Source organism: Pantherophis guttatus, chromosome 5, assembly GCF_059756535.1.
Source record: "Pantherophis guttatus breed Tessera chromosome 5, ASM5975653v1, whole genome shotgun sequence".
Lineage (NCBI taxonomy): Eukaryota > Metazoa > Chordata > Lepidosauria > Squamata > Colubridae > Pantherophis > Pantherophis guttatus.
In genome coordinates, this window is record NC_142067.1 from 52,127,061 (window position 1) to 52,146,099 (window position 19,039).

The following is a 19,039-nucleotide window of genomic DNA, read 5'->3' on the forward strand; positions in this document are numbered from 1 at the left end:
CTTACATGATAATTTTCTATGCTATTTTGTTCCAATTTATTGGCTATATATTCTTCTGCATATCAAAAATTTGCTCAGCTAGAGCAGAATGTGGATAAAGTGATCAAAATATACCTAGGAACAGATGGTGCTTGCTAGGCAACTGGTCTTAATTAACTTAAAAAACAACCTGAAGGCCTTAAACGGAGGAATGCTATCGGGATCTTATCTCAAGGGAAATGGCTTCAAGATGAACTGTTAGATATTCAGCCAATTAGATCTCTATGCCTGTGTGTGTGTGTCTGTGTCTGTGTCTGTGTCTGTGTGGGCATAAATATATGTATGTATATGTATTAGCACCTAGAATAGCTGACCTTCACTGATCTTGAAAGATAGCCTTTGTATGGGAGGCTACCTAGGGCTGTAGGCTAGATTGGGAAGTAAAACAAAACTCCTAGAAGGCAATAGTAAATTGTATTGTTATCAAAGTAAATTACCTGGGCAAATCATTTTGACTGAAGAAAAATGACCAGCTACTCATGCTTGAAGCTGACTGGTTATTATAAATGAAAAGTGATAGCAAGTTCATATCAAAATTTGTTTGGGGCATAAATAATTCTAGATGGTTCACATGAGAATACCAAGCTTTAACGCAGATGAAGAAGGAGGGAGCAGAGTTTATCACAATATATGTTTATTGTAACCCTGTTTCAGCAGCCATTGTATAGTTGTTAAAGAACAGACTACAATATATAAATCCATTCAATGTCCTATCAAACACATTTATATTTTTAGATAATTTTGATACAATTATCACTATTTCTGAGTCATACATACAGCATTGAAGCTTTCAAATCCTATGTGAAAACCCAGATAAGATGCCTGCAGATCAGGGGTGAAATCCAGCAGGTTCTGACAGGTTCTGGAGAACCGGTAGCGGAAACTTGGAGCAGTTTGGAGAACTGGTAGCGGAAATTTTGAGTACTTCGGAGAACCAGCAAATACCACCTCTGGCTGGCCCCAGAGTGGGATGGGAATGGAGATTTTGCAATATCCTTCCCCCAGGAGTGGGGAGGGAATGGGAATTTTGCAGTATCCTTCTCCTGGAGTGGAGTGGGAATGGAGATTTTGCAGTATCCTTCCCCTGCCACACCCATCAAGCCACACCCACCAAGCCACACCATGCCTGCCAAGCCACGCCCACAGAACCAGTAGTAAAAAAATTTGGATTTCACCACTGCTACAGATTATGATGGGGCAGGAAGTCAATCGTTGCAGCACCATGGAGAGTTCCAAATAAGCAATATATTCTAATACAGAACTACACTCGGAGATTCCTGTCCCTGCCTCCACACCTTTCCATCCTGGAATAAATGGAATTTTAATTTGAACCAAGTGCACCTCCTCTTTTCATATAATTCCTTCCATGTGTTGAGATAATATGGAGATCCATACCTTCAGGGGGAGTAGTAATTCTTCAGAAGAAACAGATTCAATTAGTCCCAAATTTCCAGTTCAGAGTTCAAACAACCTCCCACACCCAACAGGTTCATATATAATCCTGGCATGTTCAGTAGCAGGATAGTCACACTTAATTCAACATTTTCACATGTAGCTTTAGTCTACACTCAGCATCACTGCCAGTGCACCAGATAAATTCAAATTTAGCTGCTTTAGAGTTAAAATTCAGGAGCTTCTCATTGTGAAATTGCTTGGACTTATTTTATATTTATTTATACTGAATACTCCAGGAATTTCCCAAAGTTGAGAAAACTGCCAGAAATTTTCACCTTGTGGAGTTTCAGGTGAATGGGATTCCTCAGATATATCAGGATTTTCTACAGTGCGATGACTTTGGGATAGTAATATAAAGTAAAAACAATCCTGGATTTCTAAAACAGACTTTACCAATATGATACTAACTGGGGGGATTGAATATCAGCTCCCATTATCTATTCTATAACCATTGACCATGAAACCCAACACAGCTGTATAGCTATAGGCTAAAAAAGACTTTGGTAAAGGGATTACTACCAGAGCCCAGAGATGTAGTTGTGTGACCCTTGTTCCCCCATAAATCCCTGTTCAGGAACCAAAACAGCAGTGGATGTACTGTTTGAAGGTAGAACATTCTCCTGCAATCCAAGGCTTCCCTTTTGCCTACTTCCTTCTACAGGGCTAAAGCAGGTAGAAGTATTCCTAGCTTCAGTGTCTGCATTAATGTTCTAGGAAAAGAATTTCAGGCTCTCCTGTTTTCCTCCCAAACCTTTTAGTTTCAGCTGATTAGCTCTTGCTTCTGCAAGGACAGATATAACCCAAGTTTCATGGTTGGGCATACTAATCCCTTGGGTGACTTGCACATCACCCAACCTCTTTGGGCCTGTCACCCTTTTTCTTTTTTTCCTTTTCTCAGTCTTTGATAGGAAAATACTGCAGAATTTTCAGTAGAGAGGAGAGGGTCTGCAGGCAACTGAAGAACCCTTGCTTGCACCTGGAGATGATACTGTCTGAAATAGATTCCAAAAAGATTGGACAAAACAAACTGAATTCATTTTGCAGGATTTTGTCTAGAGTGAACATAGTAAACTCAGCAGAGCTGGCCAGTAATTTTCTAGCTCCATGTCAGATACTTGAAATGATGGAGGTATTTCCTCACAAAAACAGCAACAATTTTGCACGACAGCATTTTATGATATAGCAGTAGAATGGCAAACATGAAAAAAAAATTTAAGGAATACGTACCACAAGGCAGCTCTATATCAGTTATGCTTTAGTTGCTTATATACTTACTTCATCACTGTAACCAGAGTCTAAGATCATCATAAACTGCTTATTTATTCCTTAAATAAATTTAGTAATAATAATAATAATAATAATAATAATAATAATAATAATAATAATAATAATAATAAAAATTATGTAAAAAAATTTATGTAAAAAATACAATTTACCTGTATCCAAAAAGTTGTGGGAACCTAAAGTGGAAAAAAGTTATAGAAAATGAGAAGGTGAAGATCTTGTGGGACTTTTGAATACAGACAGATCATCACTTGGAACACAACACACCAGATATCACAGTTGTCGAAAATCGAAATGTACAATTTATTGACATCGCGGTACCAGGAGATGCCAGAGTCGAAGAAAAAGAACTGTAAAAAATCATGAAATATCACGACCTGGCCATTGAAACTACACGGCTATGGATGAAACATGTAACCATGATACCCATTGTCACTGGGGCACTTGGTACCATATCCAAGAATTTTATAAGTTACATCAACAAATTGCAGCGGAACTGCAAAAAACTGCTATTTGGAACATCATACATCTTAAGGAAGTACTTGGTTGATACCTAGGACGCTGGCAGCAACCCGTATCAACCATTAGCACCAGTCAATGGTATTTGTGATGCATTTTTGAATGTTCAGTTGACTGAGTTTCATGTTTAATTAATAAAGTAAATAATAATAATAATAATAATAATAATAATAATAATAATAATAATAATAATAATAATAATAAATTTAAATAGAATTCCTTCCCCTCCAACAGATTTATAGTTACTTCTATTTTGTGGTAATGGGGTGGGGGGGGACTATCTTCTTGATCACCCCATAGCCTGGGTACTGGCTAGACTTGATGGAATTTGAAGTCCAATATAACTGTCAGGTACAGAGCTGAGAAAGGCACAATTAATATGATAATGCTTGATGACTCTGCCTGCTATAGTCCTTCCAAGGATGGCTATTAAATACTTTCAAATAATGACTGTCTCTACTTTTTAAGATTACATGGTGGATCAGTTAGGGCAATTCACTTCCACAATTATCTCAGCTGCTTCTAGTTAAATACTTTATTTAACCAATGTAAATCTAATGTCAACACTTTGTAATTTGAGTTATGAAGAAAAAGCAAGAGATGCGTGCTTTGTAACAAATGCTAAGTTATATGCAAATCAGCATCTAATTGTGTAGTACTCCCCTGTGGTTCTCTGCTTGCTGTAACTTTACAGATGTTCCCAAATTGCTTCATGGATTATATAAAGAAAAGACAATAATTAAGAATCGTCTTGTTTAAGGTCCACATGAACAATTAGTCCTTGCCAGTTTATTGCTTTCAATCAAGCAGAGATTTTCTATACATCTGTTTCTTTAGCACCATCCTTCGAAGAGAAACAACAGGATTCTTGTTTGCTATTTCTTTTCAGAATTAACACTTGTGAGCAGAAGAAACACTTGTTTCTTTTGCTCGCAAAACAATAATTTTATAGTTGGAGAGCTGGTAGCTAGCTCTGCCATTTCTTTGCAGCCACGATGGGCCTGAGAAGCTGGGCAGGCCAGGATATGTCCATTACTCTACAACAAATGAACATACTTGCATAGGGCATGAACGATAAGATCTAGACAACTTCAGTTCTAACTATAAAGTCCTTTTACTAAGATAATCAGTACATTCATTTAGTACCTGAAATTAACACAAAGTTCATTCCATTTTATAGACAATAACAACAAATTTTGCTTGCTGTGATATTGTACAATTTTTAATTTGGGTGCTCCTTTTTATTCCATAAATATACATTTCTTAAATATGCATATTATTCCAAGTGCCCAAAAGAAATGCAGCAAGCACATTCTTTTTTCCTGGTCTCTCTAATATTAGAAAATTGAATGTGACATCATGAAATACTGGAAAAATTGGAAATAATTCCCTTTGTAATATCATAAAAATAATTATAATCTATGTATTTAAGGTGGAATAATTTTCACACTATTAATATATACAAATATGAATGTAACTATGAATATAAGTATATAAGTATTCGTATATTTCTCCGCTAACCATTTTTTTTTCCTAAAAATTGGACCAAACCACTTATTTGCATTTTTTTTCCTCAGAAAACCTGGGGAAAGTCTCTTGTGCAACCTAGCACTTTTGTAGTTAATAAGAAGTAAGGTTAATATGAGGAATATCTTCTTTATTCCATGTAGAACTGTAACTTGCTCCAGACATGTCTCATGGGAACTGTATGACAGGGCTTTGCAGCAGTTCAGAAGCTGCTGCAAATCTGTTCAGCCCTGCAGTTACCCATTTCTGATTCTGTGCCAACTTATTTAAAAGCAAAGCAAGGATTTTATTTCCCTTTTGCAATGCTGCAGGTCTCAGAACTTGCGCGTGGGGTCTTTTCCATCAAATTGACCCTGCCTCCTGGACTCACAACAACCATTACTCATGCTCTCTCCCTCATCCCTATAGAGCTTCAAAGACCAATTTCTGATGTCAAACTTCCCAGACCAGATCAGGATGCAGCCATAAATGGCAGCTATCCCTGATGGTTTAGCTTAGCTTTTTAGGCTGACTTTGCAAAAATCTCATGGACATAGCTCAGCTGGAGCTTTGTCATAGACAAGATTTAAGACATGCACTGATTGCCGACTGAAGTGCATAAGTGTGAAGGGCCTTTATATATTTCAAGGAAACAACTTTTAAAGAGAAAAGGCAGACATTAATTGACAGAAACCATCTAATGAGGCTTTCCTTCTCCGAATGGGTAACAAGGGTAAGAAGCAGAAGATCCACCAATCAGGTTTTGTTGATTGGGAACAAGGCAGGGGTGAGCTTCAGAAATTTTAGCAAGGGGTTCTCTGCCCAGTTGCTGGGTGGGCGGGGCTATGGTGGGCGGGGCCTAGTCAGCCTCCTGCACCATGGTGGGGGGGCATTTTTGCCCTCCCCGGGCTCCGGAGGCTTTCCTCGAGCCTCCGGGAGAGTGAAAACAGCCTCCCCAGGCTCCGGAGGCCCTCTGAAGTCCAGAAACGGGCCTGTTTTGGTAGACCTGTTTTTTGCCCTCCTCGAGCCTCCGCATGCACCATGCACTTACCTGCATCCAAAATGGGCTGCATGGGGACTCCTGGGAGGGGAGAGGTGGGCAGGGCCAGAAAGGAGTGGGATTTGGGGGTTTTCCGAACTGCACAGAATCTTAGCTAGAGGTCCTCTGAACTCCTGCGAACCCCCAGCAGCGAACCCGTGGAACAAGGGAGACAATGGCTTAGGTTACATGGTGGAATTGCCCTAAGCAGTGGTTTCAAACATGTTAGCCTCAAGACCCCTTTACATTTTCAAAAATGACTGATGACCCTGAAGAGCTTTGTTTTATGTTGGAGATATCTACTGATATTTACTGTATTAGACATTAAAACTGAGAAATTTTTAAAATATTGGACACAACAAATTCCCCGAAAAGGTCTAGGGGAAATCTAGACCACACTTCGAGAAATGCTACCCTGAAAAAAATCTCAGTCTCCCTTCTGATAACAAAAATGCAACAACTTTGCTATAAAGACCTTTCATTATGTTACCAATTAAATTCAAGTAATATAAACAATTGATTGATTCAAATAAAACATTGGTTACATTGTAAAAGTAATAAACTGAAATAAATTGTATATACTCTACTGCCTAGCCAAATGATTGGTCCACTTTGCTAAGTATTTTGCGTATATTCAGTGGATCAAAAGGATTGATAAATTTATTAGAGAATAGAATGAAGAAACAATATATTTCAGCTGAAAAATAGTGCAGAAAAAACTCAGAAAGCTGAGAAAGTTGGTAATATATTTTGAGAAAAAATATTTTTTAAAATATCCATGTTTTTTATTTTATTTCCTAAGTAATGTTCTGTTAAACAGGGTTACTAATATTGTCTGTTCCAGGTCTATGTTTAGCTTTCAGTAATTCAGTAGGAAAGTCTTGTGCCCCATAGCCAAATTCCAGCAAGGCTGCTGAGACATTTCAAGTGGTAGAAGCAAGTATCCAGGTTTGATATAAACAACTGTTAAAAATTAAAGTAATTACTTTAAAACACTGTACTATTTTTTCTAAGCTAATTAGGCAATCTGCCAGGTGTTTAGCACTAAGACAGCAATGCCTTAATTGGAGCAGTATTAATCAAAAGTAGAAATCTAGCAATAATTAACTATCTATCATTACCATAATTACCATTCCCTTTATTATGTGAGATTCACAAATTATATAAAGTATCTTGTTAATTATTATTTCCCAACAAAATTACAAATTAGTTTTTAAAGAACATGAAAATTGATAGTATCAAGTATTCCATGTAATGTAACAACTTATGTGATTGAAAGGCTAGGGATTAAAAACCATGTAGAATTCACTTGCATTATAAAACAAAATAAAATGAAGAAAAATATATTCTGCTATTTCATCCAAAATGGGGAAAAGGAATATAACACATTCCCCTTTCTCACCTGAAATACACAAACATAGATTATGTCAGGAGTTCTCAAACATTTTGGTCTCTACATTCTTAAACATCATTAAGGACTTCAGAGTGTTTTGATTTATGTGAGTTATATCTATCAATATTTGCTATATTAGAAATCTAAACTGAGATTATAAAATATTTATTTATTTGACTTCACAGACCCCCCTGAGGGGATCTTGGGGCCTTTGAGAACTACTGGATTATGTATCTAATCTAATCAAAGTTAAATACATTTCAATCTGATTGTTTTCAGTTGTAAAATTCTGCGTATATCTAGGTCCTTCATACAGAAATCAATACAGTTGAAAAGCACTGAACTGTTTAAACTTCAATTCCAGGCTGACAAATATTTCTTCAAAATTTTATCAGGGTCCAATGTTTCTATTAACCATATTCTAATGGTAGTTATATTATATTGTATGTTGTACTGTTAGTAATATTTTCCATCTCTGGTTAGTTTAACATTATATATTTTTTCTGTATGTTTGAACTCTTCAAGGTTCTTCTCTTTTAGCTTTGTATAATACAAGCAAAGAAAGATAATTTTCCAGGGAGTTGAAAATTATATTCTCATGTGGGACAACTGTGATCAGCTTTTGCCGCTTGAGCTGTAAATTACATTCTTATAATATTAACAATGATTTTCAGGATGCTATTAAGTGATTACTCATTATAACAGGGCAGTCTAACTGGGGGGAACCAGAAGAAACTAGATTCTTTCAACCAAAGCATCCTTTACCCAGAACATTCTTACCTGAGATCTGAAAAGTTATTTTCTTCAAGGAACTGCAACAACTTAACCTGAACTGAGCTGCACATTTATAGATCTGTTCAGACACCATGTGCATAGAAGAACTCTTGCTCCAGATGCCCAAATGCCATCTTGGCTGTTATTTAATGGTGGCCTTCTGAAACTAAATCCCATGTATGCATGACAAAGGGTGATTAATCAGCAGTACCTAGATTTCTCCATACATGCTAAAAAAGGTAAACACTGGTTACACATCCATATATACACATACACATATACACACTTATATATAATATAGGACAATGATATAATGTAGAACAATATGTTGTTTTCATCAACAATATGAAAAAGAACAATATAATGTAGAACAGAATATATATAGTACAGTCGCAGCTAGATAGCGTAGTAGTTAGAACATGATTTTTGATCCAGGACACCAAGGTTCACATCCTGGCTGGTGTTTATCTTACTTGTAGCAAAGACCCCTTAATGATTTATCTGCTTACCTCAAAATATGAGAGTGACATGAACTAGAAGAGTTGTGCCTTCTTGGACATTGCCCAAATTAACAAGGTCTGATGTTGAGAAACCAGGACAATCTGATAACAATCTGAGCTAGTGGAACAAACCATACATGGATGTTACAAGAGAACTGGAATTGATGGAATGCTACTACAACAGTAGAACTAATGAGAGGGGATATGAAGTGTATGAGGGAACTATGAATGGCAGAAGTCCTGCTTACGCTAACTGAGAAACAGCTTGTTACCCAACACTTCAACATAGTGAAAAGGCAGCTGCTTTCACAACTTGAAATAGACCAATTATGTTATATCTCAGAGAAGACCCATAAGAACTGGGTGTGCAGTCAACCTCTGAAGCTGGAACATCACTACCATTCTCTTCATTATGGAGCACAACAGCTGATTTGAGGCATATATTCATGGATAAACTAGCTACAATCAATGCTCAAGACTGGTTACCAAAGCTTAGTAGAGAAGTACCATCAGATAGAATGCTTGAAGAGGCCAATAGAGTCTTCACAACAATCCCTATTACCATGATAACGCAAACCAATGAACTGGTACTACAGCCGCTGCAAGTCTGGATATGCTTGGCTACACAATCAAGAAAAACGGCAGTACATATCCACCCACCCACCCTCCAGAAAATGAGGTCAGAAGCTAAGATCAGGGCAACGCAAAGAGAGGTTAGCCAAGGTGGAATTACAGAAAGGTGTGAAGATTAGGGATAAGATTCAGCTACTGAAAAAATATAAGGGCCTGACTTCATCTGAAGCCCTCAAGATTGCTAAGTAAAAAATCACAACACTGGCTACCAGACTACACTAGAGAAGCAGGGGCCAAGAAGATAAATCTTCTGTTCTTCAAAGAACCATCCAAGGTGTACTCCAACTGCAGTGCAATAACACAATAACAGCAGAGCCACCAACAGCAGAAACTGAACAGTATTGGAAGAACATATGGAAGAAGGAGAAGGCACATAACATCAATGCAAAGTGGCTGCGGGACCTAGTAGCAGACCACAGCAATCTCTCAGAACAGCAGCAGACATCCTGCAGTGGGTCAAGAACTAGTGGGTCAAGAAAAGCTGGACAGCACCTGGCCCAGACATGATCCACATCTACTGGCTAAAGAAAATAACAGCAGTGCACAAATGTCTAAGCAGCACAGATGAACAACTGCTAGCATCAGATTCCCACTCAGGCTGGCTAACATAAGGGAGGACAATGCTGATCATGAAAGACCCCCACAATGGAACAGCATTGTCCAACTACTGGCCAATAACCTGCATCCAGGTTACATGAAAGTCCTATCATGGCATCATAGCTACCAGCTATAGGACCATATGGGCCAGTATATGACCACATCTCAGTAGGACATTGAGAACCACACCAGAAGCTCAAAACACCAGTTGCTCATAGATAAGAGAAGTTGCCCAAGACTCAAAGTCTAGACATACCAATCTAAGCTCAGCCTGAATTGACTACAGGAAAGCTTTCAGCTCAATACCATACACATGGATCTGTGAATGCCTGGCACTATACAAAATCAATAGGACTCTAAGGATCTTTCTCAAGCACTCAATGGGTCTGTAGAAGACAACACTGAAAGTCAACACAAGACAACTCACACAAGTGGCCATTAAGTGTGGCATACAGCAAGGTAAAGCACTTTCCCCACTGCTCTTCTGCATAGGCTTGATTCCCTCAGCCAGATAATCACAAGGACTGAATATGGATAATTAATTAATAAAAAATATTTGTCACCCATCTCATACCCAATGACTCTGGATGGCTTGCAACATAAAAACATTGAAAAACATTAAAATCATTCATTGTAAAAACACAGAAGGTAAAACATTAACAGATAAAATCATGGAGATAAGAGGGCAAAGAAGGGAACCAGACACACTGGGGCGAGAGGGGAGGTGGTGTTGAATTTTAGTTAGTCAACCATCTCCAGGATGAAGCTTCCCCATTGGCTCCTCAAGCCATCTTTCAAAATGTCAGGAGAGTGGAAGCCACAGGGGGTAAAATATTCCAGAGGGGAGGATCCATAGCAGAGAAGGCTCTTCTGGACCCCAAAACTTCTTAGATAAAAGTTCAAGAGTGGAACTACCATCAATTATCTCCTGTACATGGATGATATCAAGTTGTATGCTAAGAGTAAACAAGACATCAATTAGCTGATCACCTAATACTGATCTACAATGAGGACATTGGGATGTCATTTGAACTAGAGAAGTGTGGCCAGATGGTAGACAAGAGAGAAAAGTAATTAAGACTGATGGGGTGGAATTATCAGCAGACCACATAGCAGACCTATACAATAGTTACAAGCTGCACAGGGGTGGGATTCTGCTGGTTTGGACTAGTTCAGGCCTACCGGTAGCTCCGATGATCAGCTGAGAGTGAACCAGTTTGTTTTGACAATCAGCTGGGCCCGCCTGCCTGCCCCTGTGCTATACCTACCTTTATTTCCTTTGTTTGAAGCCCAGATGATTGGCCCGGCGGCACAGATTGCCACGCCTCAGCTGTTTTAGTCACCAGCAGGTGGTGCTGTTTTCAAATGTACTGCGCGCGCGCAGATTGCCCGTTTGGCGTGCGTGTGATCGAAGCGAGCATGTGTGCGTGAAGCAAACCAGTTGCTACACTGGTTGAATCCCACTACTGTCAAGCACCACAGTCACATGGGAACAATAGTAATGAGGCAAGGAAGACAGCAACATCCAAACATCACCAAAGCATCAGACAGGTCCTGAACAGACAGATCAATGAGAAGAACAAGATCACTGCCATCAATATGTCTACTCTGCCAGTCACCAGATACCCTACCAGTATAGTGACCAAAGAATGACATAGAAGTTGCTGAGGTGAAGACCTGGAGAAGTCCATGGAGGAACCTCACAAGGTATGGAGGTTTCCAACCCAGGTCCAACATCCAGAGACTGTACTAGCCAGAAAAGGGTTGACAGGGTCTAGTGAGTGTCAAAGCCATTGTCCTGGATGAAACCTAGAACATCCAAGAATACATCAGTAAGATTACACCAAAAGATAAGCTACTGAGAGAATTCCTGAGGCAGCAGCAGACATGGGGGGAAGCTCAAGCAGAGGAAGAACCGTGGCAAGGCAAGATGTACCATCAAGAAATAGCTGAAGTGGCAGACACTGGGAAATCCTACCAATGGATGGAAATAGCTGGACAGCACAGAGACACTGATTAAAGCAGCACAAGAACAGGCACTAAGCACCAGATCCATAGACGCAAAGTTCTATGACATCAGACAGGATCCAAGGTGCAGATATCAGAGAGGCTTCAGAGACAGTGCAAAACATGGTGGCAGGGTGTAAGATGCAGGCAGGGAAAGCATCAGGGGTGGGTTCTAAATTTTTTTACTATCAGTTCTGTGGACGTGGCTTATTTTGTGGGTGTGGCTTGGAGGTCATGTGACTGGGTGGGCATGGCTAGCTGGTCATGTGACCGGGTGGCCATGGCTATGTGTATAGGGACTACTCAGAGGGCTGAAAAAAGTCATTTCTGACAGATCCTCGCACTTTTGACTGGTCCTCACACTTATGACCATTCTCACATTTATGCCTGTGCAGCATTCTTAACAACTATGTCACTCATTTCACAACTGCTTCTCTTCACCATGGTGACAAGATAGGGCAAAAAACGTAAAATGTGAGGACAGTCGTAAGTTTGAGGATTGGTCAAAAGTGTGAAGACCAGTCAAAAATAACTTTTTCAGCCGTCTGAGTAATCCATATGCACAAAAGGATACAGCAATAGAGAGGGATGAAGGAAGGAGAAGAGAGATGGAAGAAGAAAGGAGAGAGAGGGAAGGAAGAGAAGGGAGGAAGGAAGGGAAATTAGAGTAGGAGTGAGGGTAAGAGAGGGAGGAAGAGAGGAGGAGAAGGAGAAAGGAAGAGGAAGTAGGGAGGAGAAGAAGAGTGGGGGAAGAAAAAGTAAGAAGGAAAGAAAATTGAGAGGTGGTAGGTTTGAGGAGAAAGATTGCTGTACAATGAAAAAGATGAAAGGGAAGAAAAGCAACCCCAAACAAATATAAAGATATTAAGATAAAGAATGAATTGTTAAACTTTAAAGAATAAAAGAGAACAAATATGAATAAATAGCAATAATTAGAAACACGCATACAAACATACAATGTATTTTCTTTGAACAGAGTATTTGGCCGGTTCACAAATTTAAACAGTGTTTAGTCATTTCAATTAAATTTACAATTCCTATATTTCCTTTTTGCCATATTTATTCCTCATCTATTTTTTTAAAAAACCAATATTACCCTTCATCCTCATCTCTAATCTTAATCAAATTCAATTATTCCCTTCTATTCTATATTATACCCCTTCCCATTGTCATCTATTTTTATATCCATCCTCACATTGGTTAATTATGTAATATTACAGTTGTTTAATACAAATTCAATATTTTAATATAAATCAATTAGTTATATAACTATCTTTTTTGTATATTAATCAATATGAACATGAATATTCCAATTATTTCCATGCAATCCAATTTCTTACAAATCAATTAATTATACTTACCAATAATAATAAACCAAATAATTTCCCCCATATATTCCTCTAAACCACAACTTAACCATTTCTGCTTTCAACACAATATACAATTAATAGTATCTCAATTATTACAATTCCCTAGTTAAATAGAGCTTTTTTTCTTTTGTGTTTTAAAATCTTGAACTCTCCTCTTTTGCCCTAAATTTCCCATTGTTTGCACCTACCTTTTTGGTGAGGAAAAAGAAAAGAAATCTGCCTCTGCCTAATTTTCCAACGTTGCAGCAAACAGCAAAGCCAACAGTCTGCTTTACTTTCAGGTTCGTTTTTCAGCATAGCTAGGGGGAAAAAAATCTGCTCCAGCACTCTTTGCAAGCAAGCAGCAGAGCCCTGTGCAAAACAGCTGAGAGCAAATCAGCTGAGAGTCAGGAGGCCGATCTAATCAATGGGCTAATTAGCCTATGCTGAAGCTGAAAGGAGTTGTTTTTTCTTGCTGTTTGCTTGCAAGGAGGTAATTGCTATGAGGCATAGCCCAAGGGTGTGGGCCACCCTCCTTGCCACTTAGCGCCCCCCTGTCGCCCCCTTTTGCCTGTAGCGCCCCCCTGCCGCTCCCCTTACCTCTTACCGCCTCCCTAAGGCATGGTACCGCCCACTTTGGGAACCAGTGGCTTAACTACTTAACTACTTAACAACCGGTTCTACCGAAGTAGAATCCCACCACTGGGTCTAGCCATTTATTTTTGCAGACACCGGTCTACTCATTTGTTTTCTTTTAACCCTGATGAGCTGTAGGGCGGCCCTTTGAAGCCCCGCGGCAAGAGTTTAAACAGTTTTTTTTCCTCTAGCCATCAGCTGGGACTCAGGAGGCAGCAATATATTGGGAGTGGGGCCAAATAAAAGGTAAGAATAACATGGAGGGGGGAGGCGGGCAGGGGGGAGAACCAGTTTCGGTGACATATCGTCACCGCTACCAGCTCGCAGGAACCGGGTCGAACCGGAAGGAACCCACCACTGGACAGCATACACTGAATGGCACAACCAAGTATCTGGCATTGTGTACAGGAAATTATGCACAGTGTATGGGCTAGACCTTCCTAAATCTAGATACAAGATCCCAAAGACGTTTATGGAGAATAAGAAAGTTAGGATCCTATGGGACTTCCAGATCCAAACATATAGGCAGGTAGTAGCCAATCAATCAGGCATTGTGGTAGTATATTAAGAATTTCCAGAGTAATAGTCAATTTTATTTATTTATTTATTTATTTATTTATTTATTTATTTATTTATTTATTTATTTATTTATTTAAATTTATATTTATATCTCCCGAAGGACTCAGGGTGGTGTACAGCCAGAATAAGAACACACAAATTGTTAATAACAATTTAAAATATATATTAAACACTATGGCCCGTAACTAATTAAAAACCCATTTTTAAACCTCAAGAATTAAAAACTAAAAATTTGTTTCTTAACATGCAGGGGTTTGGATCAGATATACCTGAAGTCCCTTCCAATTCTAACAATAGACAGAAAAGGCCGGTTTCTAAAGGATGATGATGGTGGCAGTATATGAAATATTTCTCTATTGATCATAATTCATAAGAGCAGAATGTAGACAATTTAGCCTGAGGGAATTAAAAAATATAGAGTGTAATAGTAGTGTAGCATACTGTACACAAAACTCAATATAATCCCTAAACATATCTAGGGCTTTTCAGTCAGTTGTTCTCTAATAAAACTATAGCACCATCTGGTGGGCAGAAAGTACTTAGACATCATAGCTAAATGTCTGGCATTCGGTTTTTTGCTTGCAGAGGTTTGGCTCCTCGTCCAAGAACCTTCTTCAGTTCTGAAGGAAGAAACTTCGTGGATGACAAGCAAAACATCTTCAAGCAAAAAAAGAAAGAAAGAAAGAAAGAAAGAAAGAAAGAAAGAAAGAAAGAAAGAAAGTCCATTTGCCTTTTAAAAAAGCACCTTTGGGACTTCTTAGACATCAATTGGGAATCAAAATTTACCAAGTTATTTTGGTCAAACACAAACATTCGGAACTCACTGCAGCTTTTTGGTCCAGAGGAGGCGGCTGGTGCTGATACTGGCAAGATTTTGAATGAAGACAAAATATGGGAGGGAAACACCTTTAGCCAGTTCTTTTAAGGATTGTCTCAAGCCTGACTGTCAGACATGGAAGAAAAAGTTTGTTATGTTGTGTTCTTAAACAATGAAATATTGTATGATGTTTGGAACTTTGATTCACTCCTATCTATAGGAACGTTTATCTTGACCCTTTAATGTGATTTTTGTCTTTCATTACATTAATGTCTATCAATAGATTTACTACTGATTGTCACAGAAAGGAAGCCCCAAGCTGACCTTGGCTAATCTTACTTTAATTCTTTTCATAGAATGTACTGTAGTGTATCTATAGTATGCATGTATTTTGGGTAGTGTATTTGTGATCTTAAACAGAACAGTTTTAGAAATCTATTAATAATGAATCCATTATTATGGATTCATTATAAAGGAGGAGCATTCCTCCTTCTCCATAAGCAAATCTGGGCAGCCTTCCGTCTGAAGTCCAGATGGCCCTGACTCTATTGGCTAACCCTAACCCCTCAGGTTTTATGCCCAGGATGTTAGTTGACTAAAGAGTTTATTATTTTATTGTTCTTTTACTATTTTATACACTTTTATTTTTATGCTTGATTAGTCATCCAAAGTGATGTGACTTAGCTGGGTAGCCATGTAAATTTGCTATGCAAGCAAACAAACAATTAAACTTGCATTAGCACGGTTTTACACTATGGCAATGATGACAGTTGTGAACCAACAAATTCATCCAGCTAGCCTTTCAGAGTCACTTTGGATAGCAAGATGAACAGTATATAAAATGTATAAATAAAAAAAAAGCAAGACTGCCCACAAAGTTTGTCTACTAGTTAACCTGAGTCTCCAAAAATTTTAATATATATTTATTACAAAATTTAATTGAATCACAGACACAGTTATGGAACTACAGTCTTATTTTGTGGTACATTAATCATAGACCAGAATAACACTCCTGCATCAATTGTTGCTGAGGAAGATAATCTTCTAGCAATAGCAATAGCAACAGCACTTAGACTTATATACTGCTTCATAGTGCTTTACAGTCCTCTCTAAGCGAGCAATTATTATTTTCCAACATTTCCAGTGAGGAAATAGTAAGTTAGACATCCACAAAGGAGTGGGGATGGCATTATGGCTGAAATTGGTGGCCAGAGGACAGATTTTGACTGGCAAAATCAGGATAAAAAAGAGGTTGTGAAATCAACTACTCCTATTCCAAATAGCTGCTACTCACAAGGGAATGATAGCAACTGAGATTTTTGTGGTCAGCTGATGAAATGGCCGGGAGTTGAGAGATTACAATTACACCCATAGTCACAATGTAGCCTACATATATATAAAACTTGGCTGAGTCTCATTTCTTAATCACTTTCAAATTTACTTATTTACTACTTTTAAAATATTAAGAACCTTCAGAATGGCAAATTTGATGGCATTCACTGGGGGGCGGGGTGCCTTCAATCCATAATGAAAGATGTTTTAGCTATAAATTTAAAGGGTAAATGTGGGGAATAAATGGGAAAAGGATGTTGTTTCTGGAAAGATATAAACAGATTAAGGATCTAGATGGATCTGAAATAGGATTTTGATATTAATTGAAAGAATCTTCCCCATAGGAAATAGTTGGTGTTTAACTTCTGGAAAATACTACTGTATGTGGTAGGATGGGATTTTGAAAGTTGGACACTAGAGGGAACCAGAAGGAAGTAAAAATTTAATTAAAAGAGAAGAACACTTACTCAATTTGTGAACACAAGATGGAGGAAAGTACCTTAACACTGCATGTACTGAAGGATATTTGTGAACCATTTTTTAAATTATCTGTTCTTTCTTTGTTATTTCCTTTTCCCCCACTTTTATTTTTATATTATTTTTCTTTCTTTTTTCTTTTCTTTTCTTTTTTCTACTTTTATTTTATAGTTTGGACAACTATATTTGTACAATTCTACTGTATTTTATCTGTATTTGTAATACTCAGTAAAATTATTTTTAAATCATTTTTTATTTTCTGATAGCACCACACTTCCTTGGTTATTACTCTTTTCTTTTTACAGTTTGAGTTAGGTTTTACGTAATAGCCTGATTTCAATTTTATTTTCATAAAACATATTTCTAAAAAGAAAGTTCAATGTATTGGTGTTTGTCAGCATCAACAATGGGAAGAATATTACTAATGTGATAAGGTAGGGTACTCCTATCCTGATAGGAGGGCCCAATAGGTTCAGCAAACTGGAAGCAATGGGAGAGGGGCTTTGGGATCCCGATAGGATTTCCTTGCAGATCAAAGGAGAGAGATGAAGCTAAAAATAATCTCAGTGGGGGTGAGGACAGGTGGCCTTAATAGGCATGAGAAAAGCTAGCTCAGATATAAAAAAAAGAACTGAAAATTAAACCCAGAAGGCAGCAAAGGCAAATCACCACTTAATTGTTGTCAAAACTGTACGTACTGACTGAAATTTTGAGAAGTATGTGATCAGACCTCCAGGTTTGAAGATTATCATAGAGTCATAGACTCAACTCAATGGGCTATAAAGCAACCATTCCATCATTGTAAATGCAAGTGGCCATTAAGCAACAAGAATTATCTATAAAAGCTGTCTGCTTCCTTATTTGCAAGCAGGAAATTTCAAAACTGTTGCAAGGTATGATGCAAGTGTATGACAGCCTAAGAAAAAAGCTATACTTGGTAACACAGCAGGAAGTAGAAGGCAGATACAGTTTTGCTGAGTGGTCAAGTCCAACATATAATAGGAATGTCTCTGGCAAAGCTACAACAGGGCAAGATGAAGAAAATCTTGCCATAGTCACCACAAGTCAGCCTCAATTCAGTGGCACAAAATTAACATGGTTGCTAAATGTTTTATAAACCTTGCAATTCTCATTCCATAAAGATTGCTTGGTTTGCTGTATAATATATTAATTCCCTGGTGAAAGCTTTGTGCATATAAGAATGCTTGGCAATTTTCTGTGGTTGGGGGTTACAATTAACAATTTTCAGTGGCCTAAAGATTGTGTGGCATCCAACCAGGGGTGAAATGCTACCAGTTCGCACCCATTCAGGCAAACCGGTAATTTAAAAAAGCTACCTGTTTGTCTGAACCGGTATTTCCAACGATCAGCTGTGCCGTGGGGTTTATATTCTCTAGAAAGCAGCAAACCTAAATTTGGCATGTACTGCGCATGTGCAGGCAGTGAACTGGTGGCAATCCGCGGAGGATTTCACCACTGCATCCAACTATCAAAAGGACTGAAGCAGGTGCTATAAAATACAAGCCTCTGTGTCATGTAAATCTGCAAGACTGAAGTTAATCTATTTGGGGGCAATTTTATAAAAACTACTATTTTAGAAAACATGAATTTATGTTTCCTGCCCCCAATGATACACATCTATTGATAGCTGCATCACCAATTTTCAGCAATACAGATCCCTACCCTTTTAAAAAGAGTCTTCATTTAAAATTTTTGAGAATCTATTATCCAGGATCCACCTTTTGTGTCATAATGGTGTTGTGAATTTTGTGCAACCTGTGAAGTTAGATATGATGAGTGAACAGGTAGTGATTTGGACAGAGAATTTAATTAAGAGCCATTAGGATGTACCTTAAGAATCAAATTAGATAGGATTCCATTGTGCGATTGGTCAGCCACTTACAAATTCATCTGGTGGTGATGTTGTCTGACTCACATTTTTCTACTTTATCTAGTAGTAGGTTATGGTCTACTTTGTCAAATGACTTACTGAAGTCCAAGTAAATTATATTGACAGCATTCCTCTGGTCCACTAATTTTGTCACTTTGTCAAAGAATGGAATAAGATTAGTCTGGCATGATATGTTTTCGACAAATCCATGT